This window comes from Bos taurus, chromosome 28 (assembly GCF_002263795.3).
Source record: "Bos taurus isolate L1 Dominette 01449 registration number 42190680 breed Hereford chromosome 28, ARS-UCD2.0, whole genome shotgun sequence".
Taxonomy (NCBI): domain Eukaryota; kingdom Metazoa; phylum Chordata; class Mammalia; order Artiodactyla; family Bovidae; genus Bos; species Bos taurus.
Genome location: NC_037355.1, coordinates 5,368,396 through 5,393,880, shown reverse-complemented (window position 1 = coordinate 5,393,880; position 25,485 = coordinate 5,368,396). Strand labels below are relative to the sequence as shown.

The window sequence follows — 25,485 nt, the reverse complement described above, 5'->3', positions numbered from 1 at the left end:
TGGCAAAATGGAGATGATAACTTATCATAAAATTTTTATTTGAATTCAGAGAGGCAGTGTTTGTTATAACCGATCTAGCTATTTTATTAATTTCATTTTGATTTTACCTGATAAATGTACTTAAGTCCCTTTGTAAAACACTATTATTTATTTTCCCCCTCTCAGCTTTATCATCCCCACAATAAAACTCTATGGTTGTTGTTGCTCAGTGTGAGACCCCATGGATCGTAGCCTGCCAGGCTCCTCTGTCCATGAGATTTTCCAGGCAAGAATACCGGAGTGGGTTGCCATGCCCTCCTCCAGGAGATCTTCCAGACCTAGGGATTGAACCTGCGTTTCCTTCACTGCAGGTGGATTCTTTATGGTCTGAGCCACAAGGAAGCCCTTGTAGAATCCCCTTTTTATAAGTATATTGAGAGAAAGGAATAAGAAAGCAAATGCCAAATTAAAATCGGAGATTAAGGAGAATTAAAATTTGGATTTTAGTTTTTTCATTTTCTCACGATCTTACCGGAGTTTTTGGAAGCTGCCTGTGGTGCCTTGATTTTTATTCTGTCCAGCAGTGGTTTCTGGAAGAGCAGCACTCGTGACCTCTGGGTGGCCCATCCTTGGCAGGCTTCATCCCTGGTGCTCATGTAAGCAGATGGGTTAGGGGTCCCTGGAGAAAGAGTTCTCGACATGAGTGCCCATTTTTGCCTAACCTATTTTGTGATCTAAGCCTGGCCACAATGCTTGCCCTTGAACAGGCCTCAGTGATTAAGGGAGGAGATGCAGAAACTAGGGAGGAGCAGTCAGAAAACAATCGTGTAGGACTTCCCTCTTGGTCCAGTGTTCAAGGATTTGCCTCACAATGCAGGGGACATGGGTTCCACTCCTGGTCCTGGAGGATCCCACATGCCGTGGAGCCACTCAGTGTGCCCAAACCACCGAGGCTGCCCGCTTAAGAGCCCGCGCTCGGCAACCAGAGAAGCCACCACGATGAGAAGCCCGCTTGTCACAACCAGGGAAAGCCTGCACGCAGCAGTGCAGACCCAGCGCAGCCCAAAACAAATACATAAAATTTTTTAAAAAGAAAAGAAACAGTCGTCCTCCCCGGGGCAGGGTCCTGGTTCCTTACACCTTTGAGTTCTGCAGAAACTAAGGCCCATCCAGTTGGAGGGTGGAATGCTGATGCTGACCCTTCAGACTTCAGTCAGTTAAAGCTTGGACTCTGTTGACTTTTGCCCCCAATTCTATGCTGAATTCTCCTCTACTCAAGCCCCTTCATGAACTTGCATGTACCCTTGGCTTAAAATTTCTCAAATTTTCTCTTCAGGGAGACACTGGTTTGGGAAGGATCCCAGTGTTCTCTTTACTTCTTGTGAGTAATTATAAATCCTTCCTTCTCCCATGCTTTGACTTGATTGTGTCTGTACCCACCAAGAGGTGAGCCCAGTTTGGGGATCACACTTACCCCCACCCTCTAGGTTTCTGTTGGCTTCCCCTCACCTTGACTGGCTTCCCTGGTGTCTGAGTGGTAAAGAATATGCCTGCTAATGCAGGAGACACGGGTTCAATCCCTGGGTTGGGAAGATCCCCTAGAGAAGGAAATGGCAACCCACTCCAGTATTCTTGCCTGGGAAATCCCATGGACAGAGGAGCCTGGCGGGCAATGGACCTGACTTGGCATAAAAACTTTGTTGTCTTAAGCAGTGGTTCTTAGCCTCATCAGAGAAGCTTTTAAAATTGTGAGGTATTTAACACTGATACTTAAAAACTGAGTTGGAAACTAAATTTCTGCTATCTATATCTTTCAGAACTTCCCCAGGGGAAGACTGAGAACTCTGCTTTAGTGTAAGGGACTGTGAAAGCAGTACAGGCAATAATCGCTATGATGTGGTCCTCACTTTCCTGTTTATGTGGGGGAAAAAAGATCTCCGAAAGGTGACAGGTGGTGCAGTGGTAAAGAATCTGCCTTCCAGCGTAGGAAATGCAGAGAGACACAGGTTGAATCACTGGGTCGGGAAGATGCCCTCGAGTAGGAAATGGCAACCCACCTCAGTATTCCTGCCTGGAAAATCCTATGAACAGAGGAAGCTGCCTGGCTACAGTCCATGGGGTCACAGAGCCAGACACGACTGAGCGACTGCACACACGTAAAGGTGACAGTGAATATTAGAGAAATGGGGGCCTCAGCACCACCCCCCCCACCACCATTTTCCTGTAAAGACTGTTGGGCTAAATTGGCTTGCTGGGTGTTCAGCCGAGGTGGGGAACCCAGGGAGGGGGGCAGCCGCGGGGACTTGTACTGCCCCGGAGTGCATTTGGTGTTCTTTCCACCGCTTTGTCTATTGTTTGGAAGTTGAATGTGTAGAGGTGATTCCTCCGTGTGATCTGCTTGCTGAACTGTACTATTTTTAGGCACTAACCCACACAATAGCTTTATAAAAAGGCTATTGAACCTTTTGAGGCTGCTGGATTTTGTCTGACAAGGGCTGAGTTACAAGTAGGCTCTCCCGCCTCCCAGTTCAGGCATGTTGGATTTTTTTTTTTGGTTTCTTCTTTAGAAAGCTGTTGAATAGCTTCAGAATACAGTGGTTTGGCAGCCTGACAGGTGAGGCCAGATGTCTGTGCAGTTCTCCTCCCTGCCCCTGCTCTCCAGACATAGAGTTTCATAGGTGTGTGTTGGGTTGCTAATTTTTATTTTGTCTCCTTTTCCTTTTAAAATGTGCTAAAATATGCATAGTTCATAGTGCTGGGGGGAAAAGTGAACTCATGAAGCATTTTCTTATTTTTGAGTCTCTGCCCTCCATCTAAAAAGATGTGTTTTCCTCCGTCGAGGGGATCCCCTTGTCTGGGTCTGCTTAACAAGTGGGATTAAACAGCAAGCCAGTATGATGTTATTGTAAATTCGTTTTAAAAATGATAGTCAGACCTTACTGGTTCCTAATCCAGTCTCAGTCTATGCATCCATCCGTTAGGAGGCAGAAGCAAGAGTTACTAGTAGTTGTAGTGGAAAAACAATTGCTCGTTGTGAAATAATGTGATCCCCTTAATGTGTCCACATAATAGAGTGGATATTGTTTGTGATTCTCTTCTTCCTTTTCTCTATCTCTCTTCATTGAAGTCCTGTAATAGGCAGTGTATTAGAATTGCCCCTAGATGGCTTTGACTTTTTAAAGTATGTGTCTTCATAAAGTTCACTCCCATACTCAGTTTCCACCAGGCAGTTAGCCAAGTGAAGATTCCCTTCCCTGGTGCTTGGTGATGGGTAGACTCCAGCTTATCTATGACAACATGCATGATTAATAGGGATGGTGTTAACTCCTTTGTGTCAGTGTTATAAATGTGTGATTCTCCTTGGCTCTTGAACTGTGCTGTTAGGATCCATGTCCTAGGTCCTGTCCGTGTCCTATCCGTAGGGATATGCCTGGCCTGTCTTGATAAGGGGAACATTTTGGTTTTCCCCAGATACATGTGGGTCACTTCCCCTATTGCGTCTCATTAGTATTTCTCTAGGATCTGATACCCTTCAAACCGCCTTGGGGGTTGTTGCTGATTTGGGCAGCTCATCCCTGTTGCTGCCATGGTTATTCTGTCAGAGTCTCTGGAGAAGTAGGAACACTGGGACCTCTGCAGGGGCTGACTTTCTGGCGCCCTTTCGCCTCCATCCCTGAAGGAGCCTGCCCGCCTGCTAAGTCGCTTCAGTCATGTTGACTCTCTGCAACCCTGTGGACCATAGTCCACCAGGCTCCTTTGTCCATGGGATTCTTCAGGTGAGAATCCTGGGGTGGGTTGCCATGCCCTCCTCTAGGGGATATTCCTGAACCAGGGATTGAATCCATGACTCTTAGGTCTCCTGCATTGGCAGGCAAATTCTTTAGCACAAGTGCCACCTGGGAAGCCCCTGAAGGAGTCTAGTCATTTCCAAACCTGCTCACTACTTGAAGTCTTTTTTTGGTCTGTGACATGCGGGATCTTAGTTCCTGAGCAGGGATTGAACCCGTGCGTGCCCCCTGCAGTGGAAGTGCAGAGTCTTAACCCCTTGACCGCTGGGGAAGTCCCATCTGACATCTGTTTTGAACTAGCCATTCCCAGGCCCCCTCCACACACTTCCCCATGTCCCTTTATCTCCTGACCCTGGATTCTGGTTGAGAAGGTTAAGATGGAGGCTCCTGTTGTAAATAGGATCCTTCTCCTGCAGTCGTCCGAGTGGACCTTGCATGTTTGGGAATCGTCTTGTCATTCAGAGTGCCATTGTATAGTCGAGGCCTTCCAAACCCAGCATGATAAGGAACCTAGTCAGGGTCCCATCTAAGATGTGCCAGTCACGGGTGAGGACTGTCCTCTGTGTCTGTGTCATATTGTAAATACGGCAGAAATAACCAGCAGGATCACTGGGCCGTTTCTCCTGGATGCACGCAAATTGCCTTCCTGCTCATTTTCCATCTCTGACAGACGGGGCCGTGGGATGACTATGTGATCTCTGTATTCAGCCAACCTAGGGCCAAACTCAAAGGTAACCAGTGTAAGATCCAGCTTGGATTCCTTGTACAATGAGAGACTTACTGTTAAGCGTATCACTTTGTCATTGTTGTGGTCTCATGTTTGTGTTGAGTGGGGATTTCGGTTACTTTGCATGCTGATGAGTTCATTTGCTAAGTCGTGTCCAACTCTTTGCGATTCCCGTGGACTACAGCACACCAGGCTTCCCTGTCCTTCACCATCTCTCAGAGGTCGTTAGCAAGTTTTATACAACAAAGCAGGATCATAACAGGGGCCCTTCGGAGTCCAGCCAGTCAAGGCCTAAATGTAGTCCTTATTCTGATGACATAGTGACAGACCAGTGCATATTTAGAAATTCACTTAAAATAAGCAAAGCTCACTTCTTGAAATTTATGTGAAATTTCTATTTCCTTTACCCTGATAGACTATGATGTGGAGTTGGGAAGACAGTCTAGGAGGACAAGGTGGTCATTTATGTTATTAAAAGGTGAAAGAAAGGTCCAGGAACTTGTATTTGCCTGACTTGACCTTGGTAACAAGGAGATTGCGATGTAGCTCCTAGAGACTTGGTCCATATAGGAAATGTCTGTATCAGCTGACTCCTTATACGTGTGAGCAAACGTGTAAGACTCACAAGGTATTTTTTATTTTATTTTCGATGCACTGGGTCTTCATTGTGGTGGGCTTCTTTCGTTGTGGAACAGGGGTTCCGGAGTGCACAGGCTGTCCAGTTGCGGCTCAGGCTCAGTAATTGTGGTGCGTGGGCTTGGTTGCTCCACTGCATGTAGGATCTTAGTTCTTTGACTGGGGATTGAACCTGTGGCTCCTGCAGTGGATGTGCAGAGTCTTAAATGCTGGGCCACCAGGAATGTCCCAGGGTTGTACTTCCTACCAGGCTTGTGCATTTGGCTGTGGAATGCAAAGCACTCTGCACCTATTGCATCCGGCTGAGCTGAGTTTATCTCATTATTTGCCTGTATCTGGAACATCCCTTTTGTATGAAGATGTTGAGGAAAAGTTTATCAAATGAGATGCTGGTGCCCCATGATGGTGCTCTGCATAATGAAGTACTTTTCCTCACTGGGCTGATTTCTGTGTCACCTTTTCATCCCCTGTGGGCTGGCAGGAGGGAAGCTGGGCTCTGACTCCCTGTGGGGCTTGGACAGCTGATGTTGCAGATGTCCAGAAATTTGTGTGAATTCAGGTACTCCCCTACTTTGCATACTGGAGATCACCAACATCCCTCTCCTCTCGCCTCCCCTCTCCAGCCCCTGCCCCCCACTGGTAGGATGAGGACTCTAGAGTGTGAAATTAACACATCAAGGGAATTTATATCATGGTAGCCTTGGGCTGGGTTTTGCAAATTAAATTTTTTGCAGACATTAGCCTCAGCTCAGCCCTAGCCACTATTAATTTCATACTGGGGAAGCCAAACTTGTTTCAGTGACGTTTCTACCCTGAGAGGTGAAGAATCTGGTTTATATTAGGATGGTGAGTCTTGCTGAGTAGATTGTTGTCTCTTTTGTAAAAACTACTGTTCACCGAGAGAGTGATTACCCTCAGTAAAACTCCTATGACACGGTGTGGCACTTTGAGGAGAACATGCGTAAGTATCCAGAATGGTGCGTCAGCCAGCCAAAGTGCCAGCCAACTCTTTCAGAAGACTCTTGTGGGTAATATTCATTATTTGGCATTCAGGAAAAAGAAAAACAATTTTCCCAGCACACTCTCAGACCCAGTTTTTTCATTATCTCTGAGACCCATAATCACATTAACCGTGTTCACTAAGCTGAGTATGCACCAGAGATGCCCGATTAGTAATTTACAAAAATAAATATAACCAGCATGGGATCCTGAACACTGACCTCTTCTCGGTCCCCATGTTCACTGCCTCCAGGTAGGCAGAGGTCAGAAGGTTGCTGGGCACCTTTGCAGTGGGAAAAGGGGAGAGGGGTGAATTGAAGGATTGCTGGATCCTGTAGTAACAGTTAAGAGGAGATACCCTGCCTAGTGGGCTTCCCTGGTGTCTCAGATGGTAAAGAATCTGCCTGCATGTAGGAGACCTATGTTTGATCTCTGGGTCGGAAAGACCCCCTGGAGAAGGGAATGGCAACCCACTCCAGTATTCTTGCCTGGAGAATCCCATGGACAGAAGAGTCTGGTGGGATACAGTCCATGGGGTCGCAAAGAGTCAGACACCACTGAGCGCCTAACCCTTTCCACCCTGGTTAGGGGTCCTTTGCCCATGGATGCTTGAATTTGCTATAGGTTTCTTCTTTCGCCATACCTCCATTCCCTGACCAAAATGCTTTTTTTAATTATATTTTGACATTATTTAGACCTTTAACGGAGAAGGCAATGGCACCCCATTCCAGTACTCTTGCCTGGAAAATCACATGGACGGAGGAGCCTGGTAGGCTGCAGTCCATGGGGTCGCTAAGAGTCGGACATGGCTGAGCGACTTCACTTTCACTTTTCACTTTCATGCATTGGAGAAGGAGATGGCAACCCACTCCAGTGTTCTTGCCTGGAGAATCCCAGGGACGAGGGAGCCTGGTGGGCTGCCGTCTGTGGGGTCGCACAGAGTCAGACACGACTGAAGCGACTTAGCAGCAGCAGCAGCAGACCTTTAACAGTTAAATTTTACAGGCCTCAAGGCTTCTTGTTCTTTTAAATTTGAATCTTGGTGGTGGTGGTGGGGTGATGGATCCCCTTGCTTCTCATGTCCCTCTGGAAGGTTCTCTGTTCCAGATGAAAGCCCATGACCGCCAGTTTCCAGGTAGGGTTCTGTTTGAACAACATTGTTACGACGTGCCACTTTTTCCAGTAGGGCTGTGTCTTTGTTTTGGCTTACTCTCTATACCAACATTGCTTCATTGATGTGGATGGAACAGTTTATATAAAACCATTCTGCCTGAACGTTTTAAATGTGGGGTTTATCTGTCATCTGGTCACGTGACACTTGGTCTCATGCTGGTACAGGGTGTTGGGCATGGTGACACTTGCTAGCTCTGGGCTGCCTGGCATTGTTTCATTTAGCTGACAGTTTTTTGTTTGTTGGTTGGTTTTTGTTTTGCATTTTCACTGTGCCAGGTACCTTGTTAGGCACAGTGAGAGAATATGAAATTGAATAACTTTCTCTGCTTTTTGGATTCTTAGTCTAGCAGGAGGACAGACAACATGTAAATAAATAAGTAATGATATTGGGTAGTGTTTGCCAGGATACAAAGCGGGTGAGAGCCATGGTCCCAGAGGTGGTAAGAACACAGGTGGAGAGAAACTGTTCTTGCCGAATTTAGGGAAGTCTGTAGTGCCTAGGGTTTGGGATAACCAGGGCTCAGTGGTAGCAAATGGAAATTCTTTTTTAAAAAAAATATTTATACTTATTTATTTACTTGGCTGTGCCAGGCCTTAGTTGCAGCATGCGAGATCTTTAGTTGTGGCACGTGGGATCTAGTTCCCTGACCAGGGATCGAACTTGGGCCCTCTGCATTGGACGTTCAGAGTCCTAACCACTGGACCACCAGGGAAATCCCTGGGATTGGAACTTCTGGTTGAAGTCATCGTCTTGTAGGGTCTAGCATCCTGTGGGGTTAGGAGAGTCAATGGCATGCATATTGAAGAAACACACAGGAAGAATTTTATAGACCCTAGACTAAAATTAAACACCTACCCCTGGAGTATAGTATGTTGCTTCCACAGCTGAAAAGCTGACTAAACTCTCTGAGTCCCGTATCTCACATTTAACAGGGATGTTGATAACCACATCATTGGACGTCCTACCCTAAGTTGAATGCCTCAAGTGGAGCCTGGCCTGAAGCTGGCATTCAGTGTGCTGTGTCCTCTTGTCCATCTGTAAGCCTCCTGAGTCTGTTCAGTGCACTTTTCCACCAGCACCTCTGGTGGACTTGACAGGCACTGACCTTGCCAGCCTCTCACCTCCTTCTGCCCTTTTTCTTTATTTAGCGGTCGTCTTTAGTATTTGTTCATCTTTTGCTGATGGAGCACAGGCGAAAATTTACGTTTGTTGGATGTAGGATTTTCTCTCCATTCTTGTCTGTGGTCCCAGAATGGTCATAAGTGTCTCTCTTGTATCTCTCTTGGCTATTCTGATTTCCTCTATTCTGTACTCTTTGAAATTTGGTATCTGGATCTAAACAATGGAAATGAAGTGGACTTTAAAAAAAAATTATTTGTTAATTTTATTTGGAGGATAATCACTTTGCAATACTGTGGTGGTTTTTGCCATAACATCCGTATGAATTGGCCATGAGGTACATGTGTATCCCCTCCATCCTGAATCCTTCTCCCCTGAAATGAACTTTTAAAAAGAAGCGTACTTTGAGTTTTTTGGATAGATCATCTTATTTGTTGCTTTGCAGACCAGAGTCTGAGCCTCGTGTTCATTAGGTCGGAGCCTCTCAGTCTTCTTCTATTTTTAAAACACTGTTTGTAGAAGAGACGGTAAAATGTTTTACAAAGCAGAAGTTCAAGATTCTCAAGTGTGATTGAAAATAGCTCCTGGTGACACATCCTTTCTCTGGACTTTATCTTGTTCTGTCTCTGAATTATACGCTTACCTGTCCAGTTTTTCCATATCTGCATGAAGTTTGTGTCCCATTTATAGCTGCCTCCTCAGTGTCAGGGGTCATATTCCTGTTAGGGTCTGCATCACATTTACAGAATTTATTTTCACCGGGTGCCGTTAAAACTGCACTGTGGCCCTGCCTATCACTGAAGGGGAGGGAAGGGAAGTTTTGGATTTCAGTCTTTCTTTTAAAATGTAAGCGGAGGAACTTCCCTAGTGGTCCAGTGATGCAGACTCCACACTGCCTTTGCAGAGGGCCTGGGTTTGATCCCTGGTTGGGGGAACTAAAGATCCCACATGCCGTGGGGATGGCCAAAAAAGTAAAACTAAATTAAAAAACAAAAGTGAGTGATGTTCACCAATTGGATATCTCTGCTTGAGCAGCAGTGGCAGCCCCACCACCTCCAAAAAGCCCTGCGGCCCCGACACTGACATGGGGCCGACACTGAAATCGATTTGGAGGAGTTAGGCGGGTCTACCAGCATAAGCCTTGATGACAGAGACTGGGTTTGGTTTAGTTCAGTTCATTCTTTTGTTGGTACAGTGGTAAAGAATCCGCCTGCCAGGGCAGGAGATACAGGAGATGTGAGTTTGATCCCTGGTTTGGGAAAATCCTCTGGAGAGGAAATGGCAGCCCATTCCAGTATTCTTACCTGAAAAAATGCCATGGACAGAGAAGTCTGGCAGGCTGCAGTCCACGGGGTCACAAAGAGTTGGACACGACCGAGTGACTGAGCACACACACATTCCTTTGTTAGTTTCTAGAACAGGCAAAGTTATCAGCTTTAATCACAGTCTGCGCACGAAACATCGTTGAACAGCGCAGCGGACCCTGAATTCCTGAGGCCAGCACTTCAGACTGAGCGCTTGAGCTATCTTTGGTTGGAATGTCGTGTCTCAGAAATCCCATGTTAGCTCCTCAGGGACTCTCACCATGTGGAGGCGATCCTTGACCTGTTGACAGTCCTCTGCTCTTACTTGGGCTAGTCTCTGCTTCAGAATGCTGTTCAAGGACATCGTTGCCAGGGAAGCAGGTTTTCAATTAATACCCTTGTGATGGATGAACACACCCCCCCCCCGCCCCCACCCCAACTCTTCTACAATGGAGAATTCACAGAATGGCTTCATTTAGAAATGGTTTTTGGTGTTTTCTAGGACTGAGACCGTGGTTCAAAATCTCTCCTGCTGTTTCGTCCTTTTCATCCATTCATTTATTTGGAATTCCCAAAGACCCAGTGGGCTAGTTGGTGCTTTTCGAATCTGCTGATTTTCTGTGAGGCTGATGTCATGGTCTAGAGCTTTACCCTTACATATGCTAATTATTAGATTACATTGGCAGTTGGGGGGCTTTGTTGGAGGGCCTTGAAAAAGGTGGATTATATGTGGCTGTCTTCTCTGTCTTGGAGATATTTCCGTGAGAGCCTGTGTATGGCAGAGCAGCGGTGGGATCTGCGGACTGTGGCATGTGGTTAGAGCCAGTCTTTAGGATGTGGGCTGAGTGGGGGTCTCTGTGCTCACCCTCATTGGGGTGTTAAGTTTGGAGAGTGTTCTGTGGCTTCTCTAGCCCCAGGTTAGCGCCAGGTTAGGGTTAGGGTCAGGGTCACTGTGAGTCAGGTTACCTCCAGACTTGCCTCCAGGAATGCCTGCTTTCCAGATCTGGCCTACACACTGTAGAGGTGTGTTTTTCAGTCTAAACACTTTCCTGTTTAACTCTGTCTTGGGGCTACCACAACCACAAGACAACACAACACATTTCTCTGGACAATTTCCTTTGTTCAGTGCAAGTGTTGCCTGTTTCCCTAGTCCTAATGAGCACATGCTCTGTGATTTAGAGCCTTGAGTAGAGTTTGTGTTGTATCTGACATGCAAGTAAAAGCCTCGGCCAGAATTGACTAATGAGTACACATCCATTCGTTTTGTTTTGGGCCACACCTCGGGGCATGTGGGGTCTTAGATCCTCCATCAGTGACTGAACCCTCACCCACTGCATTGGAAGCCCAGAGTCTTAATCACTGGACTGCCAGGGAAGTCCCTGTGCATCCGTTTGTAAATGCAGTTTCTGGTTTAACCTGTGTGCTTTTCTTTCATAGGCACTTATTATAAGGATGCAAGTCAAATCCTTAATAGGGAGAGAAAAGAGGAGTTTTGGTTTTGTTAATTACAGACACTCGCGGACGGTTCGCAGCCTCGCTCACATAGACACTCATTGTTGGAAATTATTTCCCCATTGTTAGTTTAATAAAAATCAGTGAAACTTTTTTAGTCTGTTAGTTAAAATTAAACCAATGAACCCTGTGGAATTCCTGGGAACAGTGTCCAGCTCGCTGTGACAGCTGCGGGGCCAGGGTGCACCTCAAACACGCCTGGCTGCAGATCCTGTTTCTAGAAAGAAAAACATCCCTTCGTGTGCCATAGTGTCAAAATATGTCTGCGTTACATAAATGGCACACTCCTTGAAATAAGGAATCGTTTCATTCTTCCGTAGACTAGCCTTCTTGCAAAAGCAAACTGCAGGGAAGTCGAAACAGTATCCTGAGAAAGAATAAAGGAAACGGATTTGAGGTAAGCTTTGTGGCAAGGGTTTTCCTATTGAAGTCTTCCTTATTTGAGAGGTTGGATTAAGGTAAATTTGTTAAAAATAGAACTTTGTAAATATTCTATTTCGTAATCCCTTCTTTTAGCAAAACTCCTTCCTGTGACTTTTCCTATGTGAGCCAGTCTCTCACTGGAACATATTTGTCTTGTTACTGAAGTTCCAAAGCAATCTTGCCACTGATGTGCTTTATTTCACTTAAGAGATTTCTCCTTCTTTTCTGACTTTCTCTGATAACTGCATTTAAATAATTTTTGCATTTGTTAACATCTGTCACCCAGAAGTACAGACTGATAATCAAGATAGAAATTTAAAATCGAATGTATCCATTTTGATCCTCAATAGTTACTCTGTTGGGGAAAAAAAATAAAAACAAAAACAAACCCATATTCTCTAGAGAAGAAATTGAAAGCAGTGTTGTGGGAAGATTCCTTTGTTCATCTTGCCTGCTTGAGTGGATTTTAAGTTTCCTTAAGTCAGAGCTTTTGGTTTATGTATCTTTCACTGCTTGCCATGGGGCCTTGCCCATTAGTAAATGCTTAATGAATGCCTGATTCAGGAATGAAGAGGTTAGTGGAAGTTTGGCTTTGTTGATGCCTTATCTGTTCTTAATCAGAAAATTTTTATTGCGGTCACTCATTGATGGCTCCAGCTCCATAGTCAATGGAAATGTTATGTGTATGCTGGGAATTCAGAGTCTGGTAACAGAGAGAGGAGATATTCACAAAGGTCAAATTTTAAAATGAGTTTTATAGTTGAAGAGGATTTAAACGTATATATTCTCTAATATTCAAGAAAATCAGAGATACCAAGGGGCCATTTCATGCAAAGATGGGCATAATAAAGGAAAGAAATGGTATGGACCTAACAGAAGCAGAAGATATTAAGACGAGGTGTCAATAATACACAGAAGAACTAAACAAAAAAGATCTTCATGACCCAGATAATCACAATGGTGTGATCACTCACCTAGAGCCAGACATCCTGGAATGGGAAGTCAAGTGGGCCTTAGGAAGCATCACTATGAACAAAGCTAGTGGAGGTGATGGAATTCCAGTTGAGCTGTTTCAGATCCTAAAAGATGATGCTGTGAAAGTGCTTCACTCGATATGCTAGCAAATTTGGAAGACTCAGCAGTGGCCACAGGACTGGAAAAGGTCAGTTTTCATTCCAATCCCAAAGAAAGGCAATGCCAAAGAATGCTCAAACTGCTGCACAATTGCACTCATCTCACATGCTAGCAAAGTGATACTCAAAATTCTCTAAGCCAGGCTTCAATAGTACGTGAACTGTGAACTTCCAGATGTTGAAGCTGGATTTAGAAAAGGCAAAGGAACCAGAGATCAAATTGCCAACATCCTCTGGATCATCGAAAAAGCAAGAGAGTTCCAGAAAAAACACCTACTTCTGCTTTATTGACTAAGATCACAACAAACTGTGGAAAGTTCTCCCAGAGATGAGAACACCAGACTATCTGACCTGCCTCTGAGAAATCTGTAGGCAGGTCAAGAAGCAACAGAACTGTACATGGAACAACAAACTGGTTCCAAATCAGGAAAGGAGTACGCCAAGACTGTATATTGTCACCATGCTTATTTAACTTATATGCGGAGTACATCATGCGAAATGCTGGGCTGGATGAAGCACAAGCTTGAATCAAGATTGCCAGGAGAAATGTCAATAACCTCAGATATGCAGATGACACCACCCTTATGACAGAAAGTGAAGAAGAACTAAAGAGCCTCTTGATGAAAGTGAAAGAGGAGAGTGAAAAATTTGGCTTAAAACCCAACATTCAGAAAACTAAGATCATGGCATCTGGTCCCATCACTTCATGGCAAATCAATGGGGAAACAATGGAAACAGTGAGAGACTTTATTTTTGGGGGCTCCAAAATCACTGTAGATGGTGACTGCAGCCATGAAATTAAAAGACGCTTGCTCCTTCGAAGAAAATCTGTGACCAACCTAGATAGCATATTTAAAAGCAGAGACATTACTTTGCCAACAAAGGTCCATCTAATCAAAGCTATGGTTTCTCCAGTAGTCAAGTATAGATGTGAGAGTTGGACTGTAAAGAAAACTGAGCACTGAAGAATTGATGCTTTTAACTGTGATGTTGGAGAAGACCCTTGAGAGTCCCTTGGACTGCAAGGAGATCCAATCAGTCATCCTAAAGGAAATCAGTCCTGAATCTTCATTGGAAGGACTGATGCTGAAGCTGAAACTCCAATACTTTAGCCACCTGATGCAAAGAACTGACTCATTGGAAAAGACCCTGATGCTGGGGAAGATTGAAGGTGGGAGGAGAAGGGGATGAGAAAGGATGAGATGGTTGGATGGCATCACCAACTCAGTGGACATGAGTCTGAGTAAGCTCCGGGAGTTGGTGATGCACATGGAAGCCTGCCGTGCTGCAGTCCAGGGGTTCGCAAAGAGTCAGACTTGACTGAGCGACTGAACTGAACTGATAAGTATGTATATTATATACATTTGTAAGGGGAGGAAATGGCTTACCAGGTGGTGCTAGTGGTAAAGAACCCACTTGCTCATGCAGAAGACTTAAGAGACATGATTTGATCCCTGGGTCTGAAAGATGCCCTGGAGAAGGGCATGACAACCCACTCCAGTATTTTTGCCTGGAGAATCCCAAGGACATAAGAGCCTGGCAGGCTGCAGTCTGTGAAGTCGCAGAGTCCGACTCAACTGAAGTGACTTAGCATGTATGCGTGCATGCTTGCAAGAAGAGGAAAACACCTGGTAATTGCCAGAGAGGGGAAGAATGTAAATATAGTAACCAGTAGGGCCCTGCCTGTGCCACTGTCTGGGTGGCCCCGGGCAGTGCGGCCACCTCCCATCTGGAGCTGGGCCTGGGGTGAGGGGTGGGCCCCGGGCGGTGCAGCCACCTCCCATATGGAGCTGGGCCTGGGGTGAGGCCTTGTGCTCTTGTGTCGCCTGGAGCGTGTCACTTCCAGGAATTCACTTTCGATTTCATTGGTCCTGCCTCTTCCCCTCTTCTTTCTCCTGTTTTCTTCCCCTGACACCATTTCCTGAGGTAATCCATGTATTTATGCATTCTTTTATACAGCAAATGCTTATAAAGTCAGTGAGAGCCACACTGTCTTGGTTTCAGCTTTGTACCTCAAGAGTCAAGAAAAACGTGATGTTATTTATAGGCATGTTGTTATTGATACTGATGAAAGCTTTTTTTTTTTTTGATGTGGACCATTTTTAAAGTCTATTGAATTTGTTACAGTATTGCTTCCGTTTTATGTTTTGGTTTTTTGGCCTCCAGGCATGTGGTACCTTAGCTCCCTGAACAGGGATCTAACCTATACCCCCTGTGCTGGAAGGTGAAGTCTTAACTACTGGACCACCAGGGAAGACCTTGAAAGCTATCTTTTAATCACTGATTCCTCTTTGTCAGGCACAGGGCTAAATACTGTTTATAATCAGAACCCTTCTCTGACTTGAAAACCTGGGCTTTCAAGATAAAGTTACAATTCCTTGACTTTGCGCTTAATGCTCAGTGCTTCTGCTAAATAGTCTTTCTAGCCATAGCTTTTACTGTTCGCTTAAACATGGATTGATTGCTCTGGCCAGACCTGTTTATGCATCACCCTCTGTGAGGCTTTGCCCAGCCTGGAGAGCGCGGCCCTTCTTCTCTCTTTGAAGATAGAGTAGAACCATTATTTGAGGCACCCTCGCATCTCCCCTGCGCCCTGGGCCCTGAGCCTCCTTCCTCTCACAGCCCGTGTGTGAGGTCCGCCCGCCTCTCCAGTCTGGCACAGGGCCTGGTCTCCACCACTCACTCACTCAGGTGCCTGCTGCTCGGCCCCCTTGGTTTGAGGTATGCCCCCAGTGCCTCGTGGGGCAGTCAGCACACAACAGCCATGCTCAGTGTCCCTCTAGTCTTTGGATATTAAAGTTCTGAGCGACCCTCAATTGTGTAGTGTTTCAGACCTCACCTTTTCATCTTGTAGGTGGAGAAAAATTTGTTCTGGGTCATTTAAAAAGCAGAACATATTCAAGGGGAGAATGAGAGAAGAAATCAACTTAATTGTTTCTTTGGAGGGCCAAACACAGGCATCATATTATCTCATTGAATCTTCTTGCCTGTCATACTACATCTTTTATTATTCCTTTATGAATGGGGAGGCTGGCTCAAAGATTCAGGGTAGTTTCTCCAAGGCCACCCAGATAATAGGTGGAGGGAAGAGGATTCCCCTTCCTTTCAGGATGCTTGTTCTCTGAAGTCCTTGCAGTTTCCACTGTCTTTGCCTGTCTCTCAGTTTTGTGCTTTTGTTTAGCTGTTCCTCATCTACACCCGCTACTGTAAGCTGGAGCCTGATTAATTGATTTAACACCATCTCTTCCATGTTGCCCTTTCCCCCCATTTTCCTTTTCCTTCCTATTTCCATATTCTTGAATTTTTTCCCCTGAAATATATATATACATATATACATATTATTATTATTATTATTATTTTGGCTGTACTGGGTCTTCGTTGCAGTGTGCAGGCTTTTCTCCAGTTGAGGCACACGGAGTTCTCGTGTTACAGCACAAGGGCTTCCCACTGTGGTGTGCAGGCTTCTCTACTTGTGGACCGTGGGCTCTAGAGCATGCAGGCTTTGTTGTACCATGGCATGTGGGAGGGATCTTGTTTCCCTGACTGGGGATTGAGTCTGAGTTCCCTGCATTAGAAAAGTGAAGTAAAATGTAAAAGTGTTAGTCGCTCAGTAGTGCCTGACTGTTTCAACCCCATGGACTGTAGCCCGCCAGGCTCCTCGGTCCTTGAAATTCTCCAGGCAAGAATACTGGAGCGGGTAGCTGTCCACCTTTCCAGGGTATCTTCCTGAACCAGGGATTGAACCCTGGTCTCCTGCTTTGCAGGCAGATTCTTTACCATCTGAGCCACCAGGGAAGCCCTCCCTGCATTGGAAGGCAGACTCCTAACCACTGGACCCTCAGGGAAGTCCCATCCATGTTTTTTTAATATTGTAAAGGACGTTTTGAATACAAGCCCTTTTGTTTGTTGTCGTTTGTCTGTTTTAACCCATGTACCTCTTGAGTTTTCTTGACTGGATCACTTGCCCAGGTGGCAAAGAGTTTGCCCAGCAGTGCGTCCTGTTATCTGCATTACAGAGATGACAGGGGTGTTGGATTCCTTGAGATGAGACCGGCAGAGCTGTGACGGCAACTGATTTTGCTTGTAGCAGCAGCAACAATGACCGCAATTATTAATGCTCAGAAAGGCAGAGTCAGCTGTTTTTCTAAAATGTTTTTGTGCTTTGTGTAATACTGGTGAACTGCTTTTCTGCTTGAAGATACTGCTGCTTGTTAGGATTATTTCTTGTCTAAATGAAGGTGCTGCACAGACTCTTGTGACTGGCAATCCTGTTTGCCTGAGTGAAAGCTCTCCTTGCCATTTCTATATTAGTTTGAAAATACAGAGGATAAAAATAACAAAAGAAAAGAAAGAAAAGGCATAGTAATTAAGACTGACTTGTGGTAGATGGCGGGGTAGGAATGTTCATATTTAAAATACTGAGAAATGTAAATATTTGACTTGATATAATGTGACCATACATTCTTCACTAGATTGTGATTATTTAAGCCTTCTGTTGAGCTCTTAGACAGATGGTCTTTTGAGTAATGAACAGGCTTTTGAATACAGCAAGATGCCATTTGGTAAACTGATGAAGTGGCATTATTAATATTTTATGCAACAAAAAACCCAATGTGAGAGTAGGTAGCTGCAGATTAGAAAAACCCCAAACTCCATCTTATACATAGCGAAGAGTTTTCTGGCATTTCAACAGCTATTCTGTTTTTGTGAAGGAATGAAAAAAAGACTCATTGTCACAGTTACCGTTATCCAACTGTGTTTACTAAGAGTCTGTGTGTGGCTGGGCTTTGCAGTGACCCAGTCTGCCTTCCTCCTTGCAGGTTATTATGATAAGACAACAGGATGTAGTGAGTTAGGGACATAGGGAAACAAAATTAAAATGATCAAGAAGAACAACAATACTGAAGAACAACAAGAACAATCAAGAAGAACAACAAAATAATTATTTTCGTACATTTCAAGCTGAACATGTAAGCTTGATCTTTAGCTTTAAAAAAAAAAAGAAAGGCTTAGTTTTTCTTCCCACGTTTGTGCCCAAGCCCCTTCCCTTTATCCCCTAGAATTTTAGACACATGCAGGACCTCAGTGTTTTGTAATCATTAGGAAAAAGTGTCCTGTTTGAGTTTCCCAGATAATAGAAGCTCTCATCAAATACCATGTGCATCTTAATCACTTGGCATAGTTTTTTAAATGAACATCGTCATGTTTATATAATTTACAAATACATTAGAAATTGACGTGGATCCCTTTACTCAGATATCTGGGCTCTCAAGGGCATCTGCTTTATTTTTTAGAAATAGTTTTATTTTGACTGTGCTGGGTCTTTGTTTCAGCCCACAGGCTCTCTAGTTGTGGCACACAGGCTCTCTAGTTGTGGCACATGGGCTTCGTTGCCCCGTGGCACGTGGGGTCTTAGTTCCCTGACCAGGGATTGAATCCTCATCACCTATATTGGAAGGTGAATTCTCAACCATTGGACCACCAGGGAAGTCCTCGGCATCATCTCTCCATTGTTGTGTAGGTAGAGAATCCACTGCTTACTTGAGAAGGAATTAAAAAGGCCAAGTCCTATCTTAGTATCATTATGAGAAGTTTTCACCTCGTAGGAAACCTGGAAGGGTCTCCAGGCCTTCCTGGTCAAGAAACTATGAGGTTCTCAGAGACCTGCCCACACTCGGGTGCCTTCTGTGATTCCTTATAAACTGCATTGGGCACGTGGCTAGCAGAGTGTTCTGTTCCTCTGCTGACACTTAAGGTGCAGTTCCAGGGTTAAACACTGTGCCCAAACTAAACATTTTCATACTGTCCAGGCTTATCTTCCAAAAATAGTGTATTACTTTACCATGCTTCTGCCCAAGTAAAGAACCAAAAGCACTAAGTGTTAGCTGCCAAGATGTTAGATGAGGCTCCTCTTCTCTCCCCATGTCAGCTTACTGGCAATCCCGAGCAAATGCTATAAAATGAGGCAAGTAAGAGCTTAATCCAGTAGTGCAGCAAAACTGATTAAAGCACACTTCCATTCACGTTGGACCAACCTGGATCCCAGGAGATCCAGCCCCTGCATGGACTCTGCCCCCTTTCCTGCCTCTGCACACTTCACTGCAGCCCACGCCCTTGCTTATTTAGCACCTGGCCCAGGTGTGAGCGGCCCCGCGAGGACCTGGCTGGGTTGCAGTCCAGACCAGTTCAGGGAGCTGGAATCCCGTGGGACAGTGCGTTCTGTCATCACCACACCAGACAGAGGCCTGTCTGCGTCCCTCGCCCCGCTGCCCCTGTGGGGCTTAGCTACACCTGCCCTGCGCTAGATGCAGAGTGAATGTTTGCATAAATAATACATGGATAAAGTATGTCAGTTGAGCTGATCACTCTTGGGGGTTATGAAACAATGTTTTGTCCTCCATAAGTCTTAATATTGTAGAAAGGCAAATGCCAAACAATACAGCTATTCTGGCTTTCGTCTTGATTATGAGTTGAGGAAAGCATACACAGGGTAGGAAGCAAATGGAGGTGGTGAGTGGGGTTGTTTGTTGTGTCTCTGAGAATATTTCCCAGGGAGGTGGGGGTGGCTCTTCAGCTGTGTTTGCTTATTCTACCAAACCCCAATCTTGTGAGCCTGCTGACAGGGCAGCTGCAGAAGGAAAACATCCAGTTTTCGAATCTGTGGTTTACAGACTCTGTGAGCACCCTTGTGATTCAGGCTCTACTTCCAGTGTATGCATGATTATTAATAGCAATATTCATACTAATATTTATTTTCCTTTGCTCGAGTAATTGCTCTGTAGAAAAGCTTGTCTGTAAAACATGTATTGCGTAATTACTTCTCTAGAAAATTGGCTTCTTACTTACTCTTGGGAGGATTGAAAAGAAGAGGAATCACATTTGGGGACCACCAGTCAAGTGTCAGGACTTCCAGGTGGCACTAAAGAACCTGCCTGCCGGTGCAGGGGACATAGGAGATGTGGGTTTGATCCCTGGGTTGGGAAGATGCCCTGGAGGAGGGTATGGCTAGCTACTCCGACATTCTTGCCTGGAAAATCCCGGGACAGAGGAACCTGGCAGGCTACAGTGGGTCACAAAGAGTCGGACACGACTAAGCGAGTAACAACACACAGTTTGTGTCAGGCCCAGTGCAGGCCATTCTGTGTGGCCTTTGCACAGCACAGATGTTAAACCAGCCACCAGCAGAGTAGTTTGTGCCTTCATCTGATTGACAATCAGCCACAGCCCTGCAGGCAAGAGATCTCGGCCAGATCTGTAGCATTTGGGAGAAAACTGCATGAAGACTGAGGAATTTGAAAATGAAATGTGGACTGTTGGTTCATCACTTATCAACAGGAATTGTTTCAATAAACACTGTAGAAGGCCTCCAAGAAAATCTTGGTAATAATGTCGTTCAGATGATGGAGGTGCTGACACTCTTAGATTGATCTTTTTCATGGATTTTACTTTTCATCACTCTGCTCTGTCCACCCTCACCAAAGTGATCCTCAGAACACATTTTGAAAATGAGGTTCTAGACACACATGACTAGAAAGAGACCTGTGATTCTGTCCCTTGCAGTGACTGATGGTCATGCACTGACCCCTCATCCAGAAAGGCCTTGTGTCTGACAGGGGCTGTGTTCCCACACTGGGGTCACCTGATGACTCAGAGAAGCTAGCTTCTTGCTAATGTAGATACTAACCTCCTGTTGTTATTTATTCCAGCGGTGGATCCTGCATACAAAAATCTGTTTTCTTTTAGGCGAGGCAAGGCAAGGTTTGGGGCAAGAGTTTGTTTTATTTATTACTTATTTATTTAGCATTTTATTTATTTGGAGAGATGTACTCCCATGGTCCCAAAGCACATTTGGTGAGATGTTTTTCTCTCACTTTTCTTCCTTGCAGCATCTGGTGCCGTCAGCCTCTCACCCGTCCTTCCAGAGATATGTCACGCACATTCATGCAGATACTAATATTCTTTATGTCTAGTCCTAAAATGGTAGCCTGTGAACAGTACCTTGCATCTCTGTTTCTTAAATTCCTTAGCTATATATAGAAGTTAAGTTGATTTGGGAAAAGGCATTTGTTGATTTCTGTTTAAATCGCTCTGGAAGTCCAGGGGAGAGAGTGACTGCTCTCTCGGCAGTATACCTGGCACTCCCGGGGGTGAGACAGACCTGGTGCCTGATGTGGCAACAAACCCTCAAGTCCAGGAAACATTTCTTGACTAACCAGCATTCTTACTCTCTCCTTGCCCATTTCCTCAGACACTGTATGATTCATTGGCACACTGACAGAAAGTTCCAGACCATTCTGCCCTCTTGCCCCTGCTCCTTGCCCCGGAGAACACACCTCACCCAGTGTGTGCTTGCCAGTGCTGACTCCCCACTCATCTCTGACCATGCTAGCCTTATGCGGTCTGTTGGCCCAAACTTACCATGTAACTTTATATGGTCCTTTATCGTCACTGGACTCATCAAAGTTAGACTGTGAGTTTGAGGACAGACACCCCAGCTTACGCATTTTAGAGTTGGGTGATTTGGGGGTAAGTGGTAGTTTATCAGTAAACCTGTGCTGGAATCTAGAATCCTGTCTCTGAGTCCCTATAGAAGACTCTTCCTGAATATTTCTTGGGTCCCTGTGTGACGTCTCCAGCCCCCAGCTTCCATGACCCCTTCGCCTCCAGCACACCCCTCCCTCTCCTGAGGTGCCCTGGTGGCTTCCTCTTTCTGGTCCCTCATCTCTGGCCTCTTTCTGCCTCCTGTGCTTCACTCAGCCACGTGTTCATTCATTTGTTCAGCAGATAGCACATACCTTGTGGTGGTCAGTTTAATATGTTGCCCTGGCTAGACTGTGATGCCTGGTTATCCAGTCGAGGGTGCTGGCCCAGTGCTGCTGAGTAGGTATTCTGTAGACGTGACCCACTTCTAAGGTCTTAACTAAAAGAGACTTTAAGTAAAGAAGGTGATCTGGGCGGGCCCCATCCCACAGGTTGCAAAGCTTTCGGAGCCAACCCAAGGCTTCTGGAGGAAGAATGCATTCTGTGTGTGGACTGCAGTCTCCGCTTGGCTCTTGCCTCCAGTTTCGAGCCCATCCTTGGAATTCACACTTGCCAGGACCCAACCCCCCCCCACCCCCCACCAGTTGTGTAAACCAGCTCCTCCCCTTCCCTGTATGTGTCTGCACAGGCACTGCTCATTTTTCTTTCCCTGGTGGAACCCTGACTGATCTTCTGCTGGAGGCCTCCTTCAAGGAAATATCCAGTCCTCCTGTTTTCCTAAGAGTCAGTCTGCATGGATTCACCATTGCCTGTGAAAGCACACAGCACAGACGTGAGATACAGCCCTGGGCCATATGGCTTCTTTTTTAAAGGATTTTGTTTGTTTGTTTTGGCTGCACCACAAGGCGTGTGAACTCTTAAACTCCAGTTCCCCAACCAGGGGTCGAACCTGTGCTCCCTGCGTCGGAAGGCAGACTCGTACCACTTGACTGTCACTGAAGTCCAGTCCTCTCTCTTGAGAGCCCTGGTCCTGTCGGTGGCAGCCAGCCCCCAGCCCTGGCCATGGCTCTGCTGCTGTGTCCTGCCTCAGGGCTGTCACCCGCTCCTGCCGCCCAGAAGGCACATCCTTTGCCTCCTGCTCATCCTCTGTGTGAAGGAGGTTTCACTGCTCTGAGCACTGTCCTGACCAGCCCCATCTCTGTTTTCTTGTGGCAGTTTTCTTCCTGATGCTTCCTTAGTGCCGTGCAATACCCACAGCAATACTGTAGAACTCTTTGCCTGCCTCTCCCTTTCCTGGACTGCATACTGTTTTGTGGAGCTGAGTTTTGTCTTCCAGAATGCCCACTGCCTGGCATAGTCCCTGGCACAGACTGAGTGGAGTGACTTGTGGTCATTAGAGTGTCATGCTTGGGGCTTTCCGTTACCCCACGAGGAGCAGGTTGAAGTGTGTTGGGTCACACCTGGTCATACGTGGCACCTTCTGGAGAGCCAGGCGTGGGGCTGTGTGGGGCCATGTGACCAGTCCTGTCACTGACTGCTGGTTGGGCAGCCTCTGCCTTCCACATCTCTCACCAGACAAAGCAGCAGGTTCATAAAGTCACTGACTCTAACCAAGGAGGAGTGGGCCATGAAACTCTTTTGTTAAAGTAGATGAGAAGTGATAAGTCGATGAGGGAGGAAATCTCAGAGTGACCTTTTAGACTTTCTCTCTTCTCAGGGCAGTGGGAAAGGAAAGTCTTGTATCAAGAGTTGAGATACTTTTTGAGATGAGAGGGACATCTTCACAGGCAAAAGTGAGATCATGTTGTGGATCAGCTGGCGGCAGGGAGCCTGGGAGCCGCACCCTGCACTTTTCTGGTCTTCAGGAGCATGGGACTACTCCATGCTCCTTGTCTGAATCCCTCCAGCTTCTGTGAGCCCTGGGATTTAGACCTGGCTCTGGGTCTGCTGGCAGATCAGAAGGATTTTTTCATTTTTGTGATCTGAGAGTTCCTAACCGACCTGCAGTTGGCCACATAAGGACAGCGTGGCTGCTGGTCTTCTTCTATCAGTGATACCAGAAAAAGGAGGGAAGACTGGAAGCCCCACTCAGCCTGTAAATAGTTTATGTTCTGAAACATTATCCGACACTTTGGCATCATAACTTTAGCTCTTAAAGGAAGCCAACAATCACTTATTAAAAGAAGTAATATGGCTGTTGATTGACATGGAAAGAAGTCATGGAGATACTAATTGAAAAGAGAACACTATTGTGTCTATAGTATTTATATAATACTGCATCTGCAGTGTGGTGAGATTCTATTATTGTTACATTGTGAACATGTAAATCATTATTAGAAAACTAGAAAGACATCTTAATAATAGTTTTTCCTTTTTCTGGACAGTTTAAATTTTTTTAGAAATAATTCTCATGCTTTATCAGAGTCAAAAGGAATTATGACTTCTCAATTTTGGGGGGAGGGAAGCAAGCGGTTAGAAGAAAATGGACAAAAATAAAAAGCCACAGCTTCTGTAAGAGTGGTGATCTTATGTATGATTACTGATTTTTCTGTGTGTTCCCATTTTTTTTTTTTTTTAAAGGTAAGCAGATTACTCATGAAAAACCAAAGTCAACTGTGATTCTCCTAGGGTACCTAGCTCCCACCTGAGCCTGTTACATATCTGAGCTTTAATTTAAACTTTTGAATCACATGCCAAAATTAAATGAGCAATGTGTATGAGAAGTGAGAAGTTGGAAATCAGTTACACTGTTTGAGGCCCCAGATTCTCAGTGTTCCCCTGCAGGGAGCTTTGTACCAGTGCATGCTTCCTGAATCCCTGGGTTGCCTGCTCAATATCCCTGGGCTTAACAATTGCTCCAGCCTTCTTGTGATTGTAATACATGCTTGCAAGTGGAACTACTGTGGTTTTTTTTTCCTTTTTTTAAGATTTATGTATTTAATTTTTTGGCTGTGGTGGATTTCTGTCACTGTGCAGGCCTTCTCTAGTTGTGATAAGCATGGCTACTCTGGTTGTGGTGCGCAGGGTTCTCGTTGCGGTGGCTTCTCTGGTTGCAGAGCACAGGCTCGAGGCACACTGGCTTCAGGAGCTGGGGCTGACAGGCTCCAGAGCGTGGGCTCAGGAGTGGTGGCTCACAGGTGTAGTTGCTCCACGGCGTATGAGATCTTCCTGGACCAGGGATTGAACCGGTGCAAAGTTGATTCTTAACCATTGGACCACCAGGGAAGCCTGGAACTACCTTGTTGTAAAGTAGAGTTTGAAAAGGAGCACACAGCCTTGTTGCTGGGCCTGGCCTGTGTACAGATGTGTGAGTGCTGATAATTCCTTTAAAAAGAATGCACATGCTTACCCAGAGTGCAGAGGGGTCCATGCTCACATGCAAGGAGTGCGTACACTACAGCCTGAGAGAAAGGGGGCCTGTTTTAGGAACTTTTTTTGATTGAGATAAGAGCCTAAGAATATTCCAGGCACTGGGGTGCTTTTGTCTCTTTTCCTTTAGGAAGACTTGGTACCATTGCTGTGGTTGTTATTAGGCGTCTTTTGATAGTGAAATAGGCTGACTCAGCAGGTGGTGATGTTTGCGCTGTTGTTATGATTCCCACCATCATACTTCTTAACTGCATTGACCAAGCTTGTTTTATGTATGTCAGGGTAAATATTGTTTTGGAAAGGTTAAGGTCGTTATTGTCATTTAAGCACTTTTATATTTAGAAAATAAATCATGTAAAACATTAAATCATGTAAAACATTCCCTGTGTCCCAAGATGTCCCAAAACGTGGAAACAGTTCAATGCCTTTTCCATGTAGATGAGGATAAAAATATAATTTTTATAGCAGAAAGAAGGAAGATTTGTGATGGGGGCTGGGTTTACATAAATAAATGCATATGCTTTTCTGTATCCCTCTACGTGGATGGTGGTGGTTTAGTTGCTAAGTCATGTCTGACTTTTGTGACCCCATGGATTGTAGCCCACCAGGCGCCTCTCTCCATGGGATTTCCCAGGCAAGAATTCTGAAGTGGGTAGCCATTCCCTTGTCCAGGGGATCTTCCTCACCCAGGGATTGAACCCAGGTCTCCTGCATTGCAGGTGGTCTCTTTACTTACTGAGCCACCAGGGAAGCCTATGAGGTGAAGTGAAGTGAAGTCGCTTAGTCATGTCCAACTCTTTGCGACCCCATGGACTGTAGCCTATAAGGCTCTTCTGTCCAT

At 45.5% G+C, this 25,485-nt stretch overlaps 1 protein-coding gene and 1 non-coding gene across 8 annotated transcripts in view; one reads left to right on the top strand and one right to left on the bottom strand.

Moving 5' to 3' along the window:
* Positions 1-25,485, top strand: part of SIPA1L2 (signal induced proliferation associated 1 like 2) — a 246,583-nt gene that overhangs the window by 71,568 nt on the left and 149,530 nt on the right. Inside the window, exon 1 of one of the 7 annotated variants that reach the window (XM_059882559.1) lies at positions 10,206-11,635. The exons of the other annotated variants lie outside the window; for them this stretch is intronic. The gene's annotated coding sequence lies outside the window, so the exon portion shown is untranslated. Of the gene's footprint in view, positions 1-10,205; positions 11,636-25,485 lie in introns of those variants that run through there. 7 annotated transcript variants of the gene reach the window in all.
* TRNAG-UCC (transfer RNA glycine (anticodon UCC)) lies at positions 7,943-8,015 on the bottom strand. The gene has a single exon. It is a non-coding gene; the product is annotated as a tRNA-Gly (tRNA).